This window comes from Pristiophorus japonicus, chromosome 12, assembly GCF_044704955.1.
Source record: "Pristiophorus japonicus isolate sPriJap1 chromosome 12, sPriJap1.hap1, whole genome shotgun sequence".
Classification (NCBI taxonomy): Eukaryota; Metazoa; Chordata; class Chondrichthyes; family Pristiophoridae; genus Pristiophorus; species Pristiophorus japonicus.
Window position 1 is genome coordinate 67,714,105 of NC_091988.1, and position 13,077 is coordinate 67,727,181.

Consider the following 13,077-nt stretch of genomic DNA (forward strand, 5'->3'; position numbering starts at 1 on the left):
GCCTACTGTGGGGAAACCGAGTAGTCATGCCCCAGAAGGGCAGAGAGGTGTTTATCAGAGAACTTCACAATGAGCACCCGGGCATTGTCATGATGAAGGCAATTGCCAGGTCACATGTTTGGTGGCCAGGGATAGATGCAGACCTGGAACTTTGTGTTCGCAGGTGCAACACATGTGCTCAGCTGTGCAACACACCCAGGGAAACCCCCCTTAGCCCCTGGTCCTGGCCCGCCAAGCCATGGTCTTGCATCCATGTGGTCTATGCAGGTCCTTTCATGGGAAAAATGTTTTGGTTGCAGTAGACGCCTTCTCCAAATGGATTGAGTGTGCCTTTTTAAATTCAAGCACATCCTCTGCCACGGTAGAAAGTTTACGGGCAATGTTCGCCGCCCATGGTCTACCGGACGTCTTGGTCAGCGACAATGGCCTGTGCTTCACAAGCATTGAATTCCAGGACTTCATGGCAGGCAATGGAATTAACCATATCAGAACGGCACCGTTCAAGCCGGCCTCAAACGGCCAGGCAGAACGAGCAGTGCACATAATCAAACAGGGGATGCTCAGAATCCAAGGGGGTTCCCTACAACGCCGTCTATCAAGCCTCCTGTTGGCCAATAGATCCCGACCACACTCGCTCACAGGGGTTCCACCCGCAGAGCTGCTAATGAAAAGGACGCTCAAAACCAGGTTATCCCTTATACACCCTGCTATGAAAGAAATTGTTGAGAGCAGGCGTCAGTCACAATGTGACTACCATGACAGGAATGCGAGGGCGCGATGTATTGTTTTTGTCCTTAACTGCGCTGCAGGGCCCAAATGGCTTGCAGGCACTGTGATTGCCTAAGAGGGGAATAGGGTTTTGGTAGTTAAACTTACCAATGGACAAATCTGCCGCCAACACGTGGATCAAACAAAAAGGAGGTTCAGCAGCAGAGGAAGAACACAACGTAGAGTTTACTCCACCACAGGTGACCAAACACCGGAACCAAGTGGAGGAGAGCCCAGTCACTGTGGGCAGTCCGGACAGGCCTGAGGCACCGCAAACAGCAGACACTCAGGCCAGCGCCCAACAACCGGAGCCCCAACTCAGGCGCTCTACAAGGGAGCGTAAACCACCAGAGAGACTTAACCTGTGATCCCAATAAGACTTTGGGGGGGAGGTGATGTCATGTAATGAAGTATCATTGTAACCCATGTATAAGCTGACCTAAGTTGTATACCTTGAGAACACTGACCACAGGGGGCGAACTTGTGGGAGACACTCCTAACCTGGACTTTCCGGTATAAAAGGGGAAGCTCCACCTACCATCTGTCTCTTGAGGTCTTGGTAATAAAGGTAACTGGTCACAGAGTGATCTTCTCTCAAGTATGGGCCTCGTGTACATTTATACTGTATAGTATGGGCATATTAAGAGAGTTTGGGGTGTTAGAGTGGTCGGGTGTTTTAGAAGGGTCAGGGGTTAGAGGTGGTCGGGGCGTTAGAGGGGTTGGGGGGGGGTTAGAGGGGTCGTGGATTAGAGGGATGGCGGGGGGCGGTTAGAGTTGTAGGGGTGGTTAGAGGGGTCCGGTGTTCGTGGAGTCAGGGGTTCGAGGGGTCGGGGGTTAGAACGGAATGTTCTTCCTGCCCCAGGAATTGCGATGCTTTGCACCGTTACAAGTTGCAGCGAGTGTTCATGGCATGTTGTGGGCTGGGTTTGGTGTCTGTGTGTTGCCCTGTTGGATCAATCTGTTGCTGTTGATCTTTAGGTTGCTGCTATCCCGCGACTATACACGCGCCTGCAATGACAGAGGGACCGAGATACAGCACAATGCAGCAGAAGGAAGGTCCTTAGCTCGGCAAACATAAGAACATAAGAACATAAGAACATAAGAATTAGGAACAGGAGTAGGCCATCTAGCCCCTCGAGCCTGCCCCGCCATTCAATAAGATCATGGCTGATCTGGTCGTAGACTCAGCTCCACTTACCCGCCCTCTCCCCGTAACCCTTAATTCCCTTATTGGTTAAAAATCTATCTATCTTTGACTTGAAAACATTCAATGAGCTAGCCTCAACTGCTTCCTTGGGCAGAGAATTCCACACATTTTTTCTCAACTCGATTTTTAAATTGGCTCCTCCGTATTTTGAGGCTGTGCCCCCTAGTTCTAGTCTCCCCCACCAATGGAAACAACCTCTCTGCCTCTATCTTGTCTATCCCTTTCATGATTTTAAATGTTTCTATAAGATCAACCCTCATCCTTCTGAACTCCAACGAATAAAGACCCAGTCTACTCAATCTATCATCATAAGGTAACCTCCTCATTTCTGGAATCAGCCTAGTGAATCGTCTCTGTACCCCTTCCAAAGCCAGTATATCCTTCCTTAAGTAAGGTGACCAAAACTGCACGCAGTACTCCAGGTGCGGCCTTACCAATACCTTATACAGTTTCAAACAATGGGTGAATTGTAACGTTGCTGGCTAGGGGAGATAACAGCTCCAATTCAGGTCCACAACCCGGGCTCTGGCGGTCAGCACTGGCAGTAAATCGCACTGGGAATGCTCTGTCTGATTGAGGGGACAGTACACAAGCCAGCAGGTCGTTCAGCGATCCAGCAATGCACCAGGACCATCTTGCCCGCATTGTATTTGCAGACCAACTCTTCCAACTTATGGAGATTGACCCTTGCTGACCTGGCCACAGACCTCAGCCAGTTGACTCGGGAGATTGTGTTAGTCACTGGAGAAACCCTCCAGAGCTTGTGCTATCTGTTGCACTCGCCTCTGAGTCGGAAGGCTGTGGGTTCAAGTCCCACTCTAGGGTCTTGAGCACATAAATCTAGGCTGACATTCCCAGTGCAGTGCTGAGGGAGTGCTGCACTGTCAGAGGAGCAGTACTGAGGGAGCACTGCACTGTCAGAGGGTCAGCACTGAGGGAGCGCTGCACTGTCAGAGGGGCGTACTGAGGGAGCACTGCACTGTCAGAGGGGCATACTGAGGGAGCGCTGCACTATCGGAGGGGCATTACTGAGGGATCGCTGCACTGTCGGAGGGACAGTACTGAGGGAATGCTGCACTGTCAGAGGTGCCGTCTTTCGGATGAGGCGTTAAACCGAGGTCCCGTCTGCCCTCTCAGGTGGTCGTAAAAGATCCCATGGCATTATTTCAAAGAAGATCTGGGGAGTTCTCCCCGGGGTCCTGGCCAATATTTATCCCCCAATCAACATCACTAAAAACAGTTTATCTGGTCATTATCACATTGCTGCTTGTGGGAGCTTGCTGTGCACAAATTGGCTGCCACGTTTCATACATTACAACAGTGACTACACTCCAAAAGTACTTCATGGCTGTAAAGCGCTTTGAGACGTCCAGTAGTCGTGAAAGGCGCTATATAAATGTCTTTCTTTCTTTTTCAGGCCTGAGTCCAAGATCGGTTCAGGATCCTGTTGATTACAACTCAGCCTTTGTAATCGGATGTCTGGAGCTTTTCCAATAAAGGATGAAAAGGTAAATATATTGCTGCAGTTTATAACTTTGCGTCAGTCCCTTGGGCTTGTTCTGCATTGACTTTGGGACACAGATGAGACCAGACAGGAATGAAAATCAAATCTCGGTCCTTGGAGAGTAACACTTAGTGCTGGAGAAATGGGAAGGAATAAGCGAGTCTGGACCCAGTAACGTTATCAACAACCCTCGGGACTGTGGGAGGCAATCAGGGGGCAGCACTTATGAAAGAAAGAAAGGAATTGCATTTCTGTACTGACTCTAGGATGTTCCAAAGCACTTTACAGACAATGAAGAACTTTTCAAATGTAGTCACGCTTGTAAACCAAAAAATCAAGTAACGATACAGCACAGAAGGAGGCCATTCGGCCCATCGAGCCTGTGCCGGCTCTGTGAAAGAGTGATCCAATCAGTCCCACTCCCCCTGCTCTTTCCCCATAGCCCTGTGAATTGTCTTTTTCAAGTATTTATCCAATTCCTTTTTGAAAGTTACTATTGAATCTGTTCCCACCGCCCTTTCAGGCAGTGCGTTCCAGGTCACAACAACTCGCTGCGTAAAATAAATTCTCTTCAACTCTCCTCTGGTTCTTTTACCAATTACCTTAAATCTGTGCCCTCTGGTTACCGACCCTCCTGCCACTGGAAACAGTGTCTCCTTATTTACTCTATCAAAACCCCTCCTGATTTTGAACGGCTCCATTAAATCTCCCCTTAACTGCTCTAAGGAGAACAACTCCAGCTTCTCCAGTCTATCCACGTAACTGAAGTCCCTCATCCCTGGAACCATTCTCATAAATCTCCTCCGCACTCTCTCCAAGGCCTTGACATCCTTCCTAAAGTGCGGTGCCCAGAATTGGCCACAGCTGATGTAATGCAGGAAACACGGCAGCCATCCTGCGCATAGCAAGCTCCCATTTAAAGCAGTGAGATAAATGACCAGACAATGTTTCTTGAGGGATAAATATTGATGAGGACACTGGAGAGAGCTCTGCTGCTCTTCTTCGAAATAGTGCCGTGGGATCTTTTACACTCAACTGAGAGGGAAGATGGGGCCTCAGTTTAATGTCTCATCCAACTGATGGTATCTCTGATAGTGCAGCACTCCCTCAGTACTTCACTGGGAGCGTCAGCCTGGATAATGGGACTCTGGAATTGGCATTGGACCTACAACTGTCTGAGGTGGGGGGTGGAGAGGGGGAGGGGGAGAGTGTGGAGGTGGAGAGGGGGTGAGGAGAGGGGGTGGGGGAAGGGGAGGGGAGTGGGTGGAGTGGGGGGTGGTGTTGACAGATCGTAGGCCAGCGTGGGTACTGTAAAGAGCCCCCTTCACCCTCTACACATCGGACTGATTCCACGACTCTGATAATATCTCTGACAAAAGCCTTTCATTTATGACCTTGAATAGTCGAGATGACCTTTATCCTCTTTCAAGAGGACAATAAAGAGGGGAAAGTTCAGGAGAATCAGCCACAAACACCCACTGACACCCGTTCCTGTAAGCGCAGGATTTGCAAATCACACTGAGGCCATAAAAGCCGTTAACGAGAGAGAGAAAAATAAATCCATCAATATCAACTCAATAAATACAGTGAGAACTCGATGCACAATTACCTCAAAACACAATGCAAATTCACACAGAAACATTACACAAGTAAAATCGATAAAGAGCCAAAGTTAAACTCCTTTCCCCCATTCAAGCCTAAAAACAACTTGAATTAATGTCAAGGGAGAAATATCTGTCGGTCTGGAATTGAGTCAGGAGTGTTATACAACCCATGAGCTGAATGTGACCATCATAAGGTGCCCAAGGCCACGGATTCACGCGAGTTATTGAGGGAATGAGCCCTCCTCCTCGATATTGGCCACTCTTCCCTCTATGACCAGGTGGAGCAAATCCGGAAACACTGGTAGAGAGAGTTCAGATACATCAATGGCAGGAATGGGGGACTCAGACACAATAAGTTAGATAAGTATTATGTTCAGAATAACTCCACAAGACTGTGTTGTAAGCTCAAATTGTTGTGACCTTGGTCTCTTTAATGTGACTCCAGAGTGAGGAAGCAGCATGGTAGATTGCCTTTTATACCTACTTTCCCAGGGTGTGCAGGTGACCCTTAGGTCTCCCACAGGTGTGCCCCCTGGTGGCAAGTCTTACACATTGGTGAGGTTTGCATACATAACATCACTCCCCCCCCAAAGTCTTATGTACAAGTTATTTACAAGTTGAGGCGATCTGGCGCTCTGTGTTCCCAGGTCGATCGCCTGAGTTGAAGTCCTGGCATGGGTGAGTTAGTCGGATCATTGCTGCATGGCAGCGCGGCTGGTCTGATCGAACTGTCGGGTGCGGTGGGTTCATCCTCGTGGTTGACATCGAGGTCGATTCCTGGTTGGGTGTGTGTTGGTGGATCATGGATGGTAAAGTCTTCTTCAAACACTCTATTCCCCTCCTTGGCTAAAACAGTGCCAGCAATCCATTTGGGACCATGACCATAATTGAGAACGAACACAGGATCATTAACTTCAATGTCACGGGATGTTATGCTGGTGTCGCTGGGTTTCTACGTGATCATTGAGATCCAGGTGGACTAAGTAGAGCCTGGTTTTGAGTGCTCTCTTCATTAACAATTCTGCAGGGGGAACCCTGATGAGCAAGTGGGGGTGCGTCTGGTAGCTGAGCAGGACCCAAGATAACCGGGTCTGCAAGGAGCCGTCCGTTACACATTTCAAGCTCTGCTTGATGGTTTGGACTGCTCGTTCCGCTTGACAATTGGATGCGGGCTTAAATGGGGCAGACCTGACATGCTTAATGCCATTGTGGGCCATGAACTCGTTGAATTCCGAGCTGATGAAACACGGTCCATTGTCACTAACAACGACGTCAGGCAAACTATGGGTGGAAAACATAGCCCTGAGGCTTTCAATGGTGACAGCGGACGTACATGATGACATTATTAAACATTCAATCCATTTAGAGTAAGCGTCCACTGTTACTAGAAACATCTTTCCTAGAAAAGGGCCAGCAAAATCTACATGGACACTGGACCATGGTTTGGAGGGCCATGACCACAGTCTCAGTGGGGCCTCCCTGGGTGCATTGCTCAACTGTGAGCAAGTGTTGCATTGATGTACTCATGACTTTAATTCGGAGTCAATGCCGGGCCACCAAATGTGCGACCTGACAATAGCCTTCATCATGACTATGCCTGGGTGGGTACTGTGTAGGTCGCGTATAAACGTTTCCCTGCCCTTTTTTTGACAAAACCACGCGATTCCCCCATAGGAGATAATACGATTGAATGGACAATTCATCCATACGCCGGTGGAACAGCTTAATTTCATCTTACATTTCCCCGGGAACCGCGGACCAGCTTCCATTAAGGGTGCAGCTTTTTACTAGTGATTGAACAGGGTTTTGGCTAGTCCAGGTCCTGATCTGGCGAGCTGTGACGGGTGACCCCTCGCTCTCAAAAGTATCTATTAAAAGGAGCAAGTCTGCGGGTTGCGTCATTTCCACCCCGGTGGTGGGCAATGGTAGCCGACTGAGAGCATCAGCGCAGTTCTCAGTGTCTGGTCTGTGGTGGATTACAGACAATGTTAGTGCCCATCTTTGGATGCGGGACGTAGCATTGATGTTGATACCTTTGCTTTCTGAGAGCAGTGAATTAAACGGTTTGTGGTCGGTTTCGAGCTCGAAACGGAGACCAAATAGGTATTGGTGCATTTTCTTAACCTCGTATACACATGCTAATGCTTCTTTCTCAATCATACTGTAGGCTCTTTCCACCTTGGATAAACTCCTGGACGCATATGCAACCGGTTGCAGTTTGCCTGACACATTTGCTTGCTGTAACACACAACCGACCCCGTACGACGACGCATCACAAGCGAGTACTAAACGTTTACATGGGTCATACAATACAAGTAACTTGTTAGAGCACAGCAGGTTTCTGGCCTTATTAAAGGCTGTCTCTTGAGATTTACCCCAAACCCAGTCATTGCCTTTGCGTAGCAATAAATGCAAGGCTTCCAGCAAAGTGCTCAACCCCGGTAGAAAGTTACCAAAATAGTTGAGGAGTCCCAGGAACGAACGCAGCTCCGTCACATTCTGTGGTCTGGGTGCATTGTTGATGGCCTCCGTCTTGGAGTCCGTGGGTCTGACGCAATCTTTCTTCCCAGAAATTCGACCTCTGACGCCAGGAAAACACACTTGTAACGTTTCAGCCTGAGTCCCAATCTGTCCAGTCGCTTTAGAACCTCTTCCAGGTTGTGCAAATATTTGGTGGTGTTGCAACCAGTGATCAAGATGTTGTCTTGGAACACCACGGTGCATGGAACCGATTTCAGAAGATTTTCCATGTTCCTCTGGAAAATGGCCGCAGCTGAGCGAATCCCAAAGGGGCATCTGTGGTACATGAACAGTCCTTTGTGCATGTTAATGCATGTCAATTTCTTTGACGGTTCAGCCAGCTCCTGTGTCATGTAAGCAGAGGTTAGATCTAGCTTGGTGAACGACTTTCACCCTGCTAGCGTTGCGAATAGGTCCTCTGCTTTAGGTAGTGGGTACTGGTCCTGTAACAAGACTCGGTTGATCGTTACCTTGTAGTCCCATCGCTCTTTAGCACCGGCATGATTGGACTGGCCCACTTGTTGAACTCGACTGGCTATATGATTTCCTATCGTTGAAGTCTGTCCAGCGTGATCCACGATGGATCGATCGTCCTTTGCTGACTCTGCCACGAGGTGAGTCAGAGGTCGTTTGCACATTTGCTGGAGGTGCCCCATTGTTCCACAGCCCTGACACACATAGTGCTTGAATCGACACTGATGGGCTCCATGATTACCCCCGCAGCGCCAACATGGTGTTAATGGATACACATTCACACCCCACAGCGGCCTCTGAGTCACCCTAGACCTGGCCTCTGAGGTCGTGTAGGCCCTGCCGTGTACAGTTCTGCCTGCTGAGGGCATTATTTTATGCACAGTACTTGCCGATGAGCTTCGATGCTGTGAAGATATCTGTTTCGTGTTGTTGCTCGTGGATATGAAAGCCTGGGCTATTGTGATGGCCTTGCTCAGATCTGGAGATTTGGCAGATAGCAGTTTGCGAAGAATGACCTCATGGCCGATTCCAAGCACGAAACAGTCCCACAACATTTCCCCCAAAGATCCGGCAAATTCGCATTGTCCCGCAAGGCGTCTTAGGTCAGCGACAAAGCTCGCCACGATCTGGCCCTCGGAGCGATGGTGCATGTAAAAGCGATACCTGGCCATTAGGATGCTTTCTTTCGGCTTGAGGTGATCCCGAACCAGTGTGCACAGCTCTGTGTAAGTCTTGTCCGTTGGTTTGACCGGTGCCAGCAGATTTTTGACGAGGCCATATATCGAAGACCCACACATGGTGAGGAGAATCGCCCTGCGCTTGACCGCTGTCTCAACCGTGTCCAGCTCATTGACCACAAAGTACTGGTCGAGACGCTCAACGAAGGCTTCCCAATCATCACCCTCAACAAATCTCTCAAGAATACCAACGGCAGCCATTATCGCGTGAAAGTTCGTGATCTGTAACTCGTCGCCAATTATTATGTTCAGAATAACTCCACAAGACTGTGTTGTAAGCTCAAACCATTGTGACCTTGGTCTCTTTAATGTAACTCCAAAGTGAGAAAGCAGAATGGTGGATTGCCTTTTATACCTGTTTGCCCAGGGTGCACAGATGACCCTTAAGTCTCCCGCAGATGTGCCCCCTGGTGGCAAGTCTTATACATTTTTGCATACATAACAATAAGTTAGACCGGCTGGTGGAATGGGCGGACACATAGCAGATGACATTTAACGCAGAAAAGTGAGAAGTGATACATTTTGATAGGAAGAACGAGGAGAGGCAATATAAACTAAAGGGTACAATCTTAAAGGGGGTGCAGAAACAGAGAGGCCTAGGGTATATGTGCACACATTGTTGAAGGTGGCAGGGCAGGTTGAGAAAGTGGTTTGAAAAAGCTTATGGGATCCTGGGCTTCATAAATAGAGGCATAGAGTACAAAAGCAAGGAAGGTATGAGGAACCTTTATAAAACACTGGGTCAGCCTCAACTGGAGTATTGTGTCTTTGCCTTGCCTTTGACTCGAGTGTTCTCGACTCCAGCCCGCAGCATGCTACCTGCCACCACCTCAGTAAAACCCCAACACTGCACGAGGTAGAAAAAGCCATGTCAGTTTAAGAACAACAAGGCTTCGGGAGCAGATGGAATCCCTGCTGAGGCACTGAAGTATGGCGGAGAGGCACAGTTGGCATGAATACATGACCTCATTTCTCTCATCTGGAGGGAGGAGAGCATGCCGGGAGATCTCAGAGATGCAGTGATCGTGACCATCTTTAAAAGAGGGGACAAGTACAACTGCGGCAACTACAGAGGAATCTCCCTGCTATCAGCCACTGGGAAAGTTATCGCTAGCGTCCTCCTCAACCGTCTTCTCCCTGTGGCCGAGGATCTCCTCCCGGAGTCACAATACGGATTTCGTCCCCTCCGGGGCACAACGGACATGATTTTTGCAGCAAGACAGCTGCAGGAAAAATGCCGGGAACAGCGCCAGCCCTTATACATGGCCTTCTTCGACCCTACAAAGGCCTTTGACACTGTCAACCGCGAGGGTCTATGGAGCGACCGCCTCCATTTCAGATGCCACCAAAAGTTCATCAACATCCTCCACCTGCTCCACGACGACATGCAGGCCATGATCCATACCAACGGATCCATCACAGACCCAATCCACATCTGGACCGGGGTCAAACAGGGCTGCGTCATCGCCCCAACCGTCTTCTCAAACTTCCAGTGCAGCCTTCGGCCGCCTGAGGAAAAGAATGTTCGGAGACCAAGCCCTCAAAATTGCCACCAAGCTCATGGTCTACAGGGCTGTAGTAATACCCGCCCTCCTGTATGGCTCAGAGACATGGGCCATGTACAGTAGACACCTCAAGTCGCTGGAGAAATACCACCAGCGATGTCTCCGCAAGATCCTACAAATCCCCTGGGAGGTCAGACGCACCAACGTTAGCGTCCTCGACCAGGCCAACATCCCCAGCATTGAAGCACTGACCACACTTGATCAGCTCCGCTGGGCAGGCCATATTGTCCGCATGCCAGACACGAGACTCCCAATGCAAGCGCTCTACTCGGAACTCATTCTTGGCAAACGAGCCAAAGGTGGGCAGAGGAAATGTTACAAGGACAGCCTCAAAACCTCCCTAATAAAGTGCAACATCGACACCGACACCTGGGAGTCCCTGGCCAAAGATTGCCCTAAGTGGAGGAAGTGCATCCGGGAGGGCGCTGAGCACCTCGAGTCTCATCGCCGAGAGCATGCAGAAATCAAGCGCAGGTAGCGGAAAGAGCATGCGGCAAACCTGTCCCACACACCCCTTCCCTCAACGACTATCTGTCCCACCTGTGACAGGGACTGTGGCTCTCTTATTGGACTGTTCAGGCACCTAACGACTCATTTTAAGAGCGGAAGCAAATCTTCCTCGATTCCGAGGGACTGCCTATGATGATGATTGTGTCCAATTCTGGGCACTGCACTTTAGGAAAGATTTACAAGAATGATTCTAGGAATGAGGGACTTCAGTTATGTGGGGAGCCTGGAGAAGCTAGGGTTGTTCTTGGAGCAGAGAAGGTTGAGAGGAGATTTGATAGACGTGTTCAAAATCATGAGGGGTCTGGTCAGAGTAGATAGAGAGAAACTGTTCCCATTGGTGGAAGGGTCGAGAACCAGAGGACACAGATTTAAGGTGATTGGCAGAGGAACCAAAGGGGAAATGAGGAAAAGTTTATTTACACAGCAAGTGGTTCGGATCTGGATTGCGCTGCCTGAAAGAATGGTGGAGGCAGACTCAATCACGGCTTTCAAAAGGGAGTTGGATAAGTATTTGAAGGAAAAATATTTGCAGGACTACGGGGAAAGGGCGGGGGAGTGGGACTAGCTGAAGTGCTCTTGCAGAGAGCCAGAATGGGCTCGATGGGCCGAATGGCCTGCTTCCATGCTGTAACTATTCTATGATTCTAGGAAGGAGACAAATTCACTCAACTGTAAGAGAGAGGACCCAGAAACACTGACCTGTTGTGAGAAGGCGGTGGGGACTCGAGCTGGAAGGATGCAGACACACAGAATTCTGGCTGAGCGGACACGGAATCTCTAAGTCCTGGTAGGAAAGAAACAGAACAGCATGAAATAAGGGAACTCCGATTTATACAGCATCTTTCATGTCTCACAGTCACTGGATTCTTTTTGAAGTGAAGTCATTGTTGTTACACAGCAGTAAGGTGCCAGGAACAGAGATAAAAAGCCAGTTAATCTGCTTGTGATGGTGTTGGTTGAGGGATGGTGTTTGATGTTCAACGAGTGTCGTGGGATCTCTCCCGTCCGCCTGAACACGCAATGGATATCTCGGTTTAGCAGCACCGGCGCTGAGGCAGCGATGAGGTCACGTCACGAGCTCAACGCAGGAGGCTCGAGGCCCTATTAATGTTAAGCGGAGGTTCGCTGTCAGTCTCTATCGCTCCTCCACAGGCAGCCCGCCCACCTCAACAACATGACTATCAGAACGTGTGCCTCGCTGGCAGAGACCCTGAGTAAGGGAATGTAGGGGGGGGGGATTGGGATGCGTGGAGGGGGGTGATTGAGATACGGAGGGGATTGGGATATGGGGGGGATTGAGATATGGTGGAGGATTGGGATACGGGGTGGGGGGGGGGGATTGGGATACTGGGGGGAATCTGATTGGGATACGGGGGGCGATTGGAAAACTTGGGTCACTCCTCCTCCTGGTTTCAACATTTCAAATATTATTTTGATCCCATAGATTGCAATAACATGCCGAGTCCAGGATAGCTTGTGTGCCAGCCGTGGCTCAGTGGGTCAGACACTCTCTCCCCTCTGATTCAGAAGGTTCGGGGCTTTAAGCCCCAGTCTAGTGACTTTGAGCACAAAAATCCAGGCTAACACTCCCAGCTCAGTACTGAGGGAGTGCTGCACTGCCGGAGGGGCAGTACTGAGGGAGCGCCGCACTGTCAGAGGGGCAGTACTGAGAGAGTGCCGCACTGTCGGAGGGGCAGTACTGAGAGAGTGCCGCACTGTCGGAGGGGCAGTACTGAGGGAGCGCTGTACTGTCGGAGGGGCAGTACTGAGAGAGCGCTGCACGGTCGGAGGGGCAGTACTGAGGGAGCGCCGCACTGTCGGAGGGGCAGTACTGAGAGAGCGCTGCACTGTCGGTGAGGCAGTACTGAGGGAGCGCTGCACTGTTGGAGGGGCAGTACTGAGGGAGTGCCGCACTGTCGGAGGGGCAGTACTGAGGGAGCGCCGCACTGTCGGAGGGGCAGTACTGAGGGAGTGCTGCACTGTTGGAGGGGCAGTACTGAGGGAGCGCCGCACTGTCGGAGGGGCAGTACTGAGGGAGTGCTGCACTGTCGGAGGGGCTGTTTTTCAGATTGAATGGGCGGTGGGGTTTACGGACTTTCGGAAGCCTCAGAGAGCTGAGTTTCGCTCCATGTTCACAAGCAGCGGCACAGTAGCACTGCGGACTCACTGGTGTTGGGCGGTGAGCAAC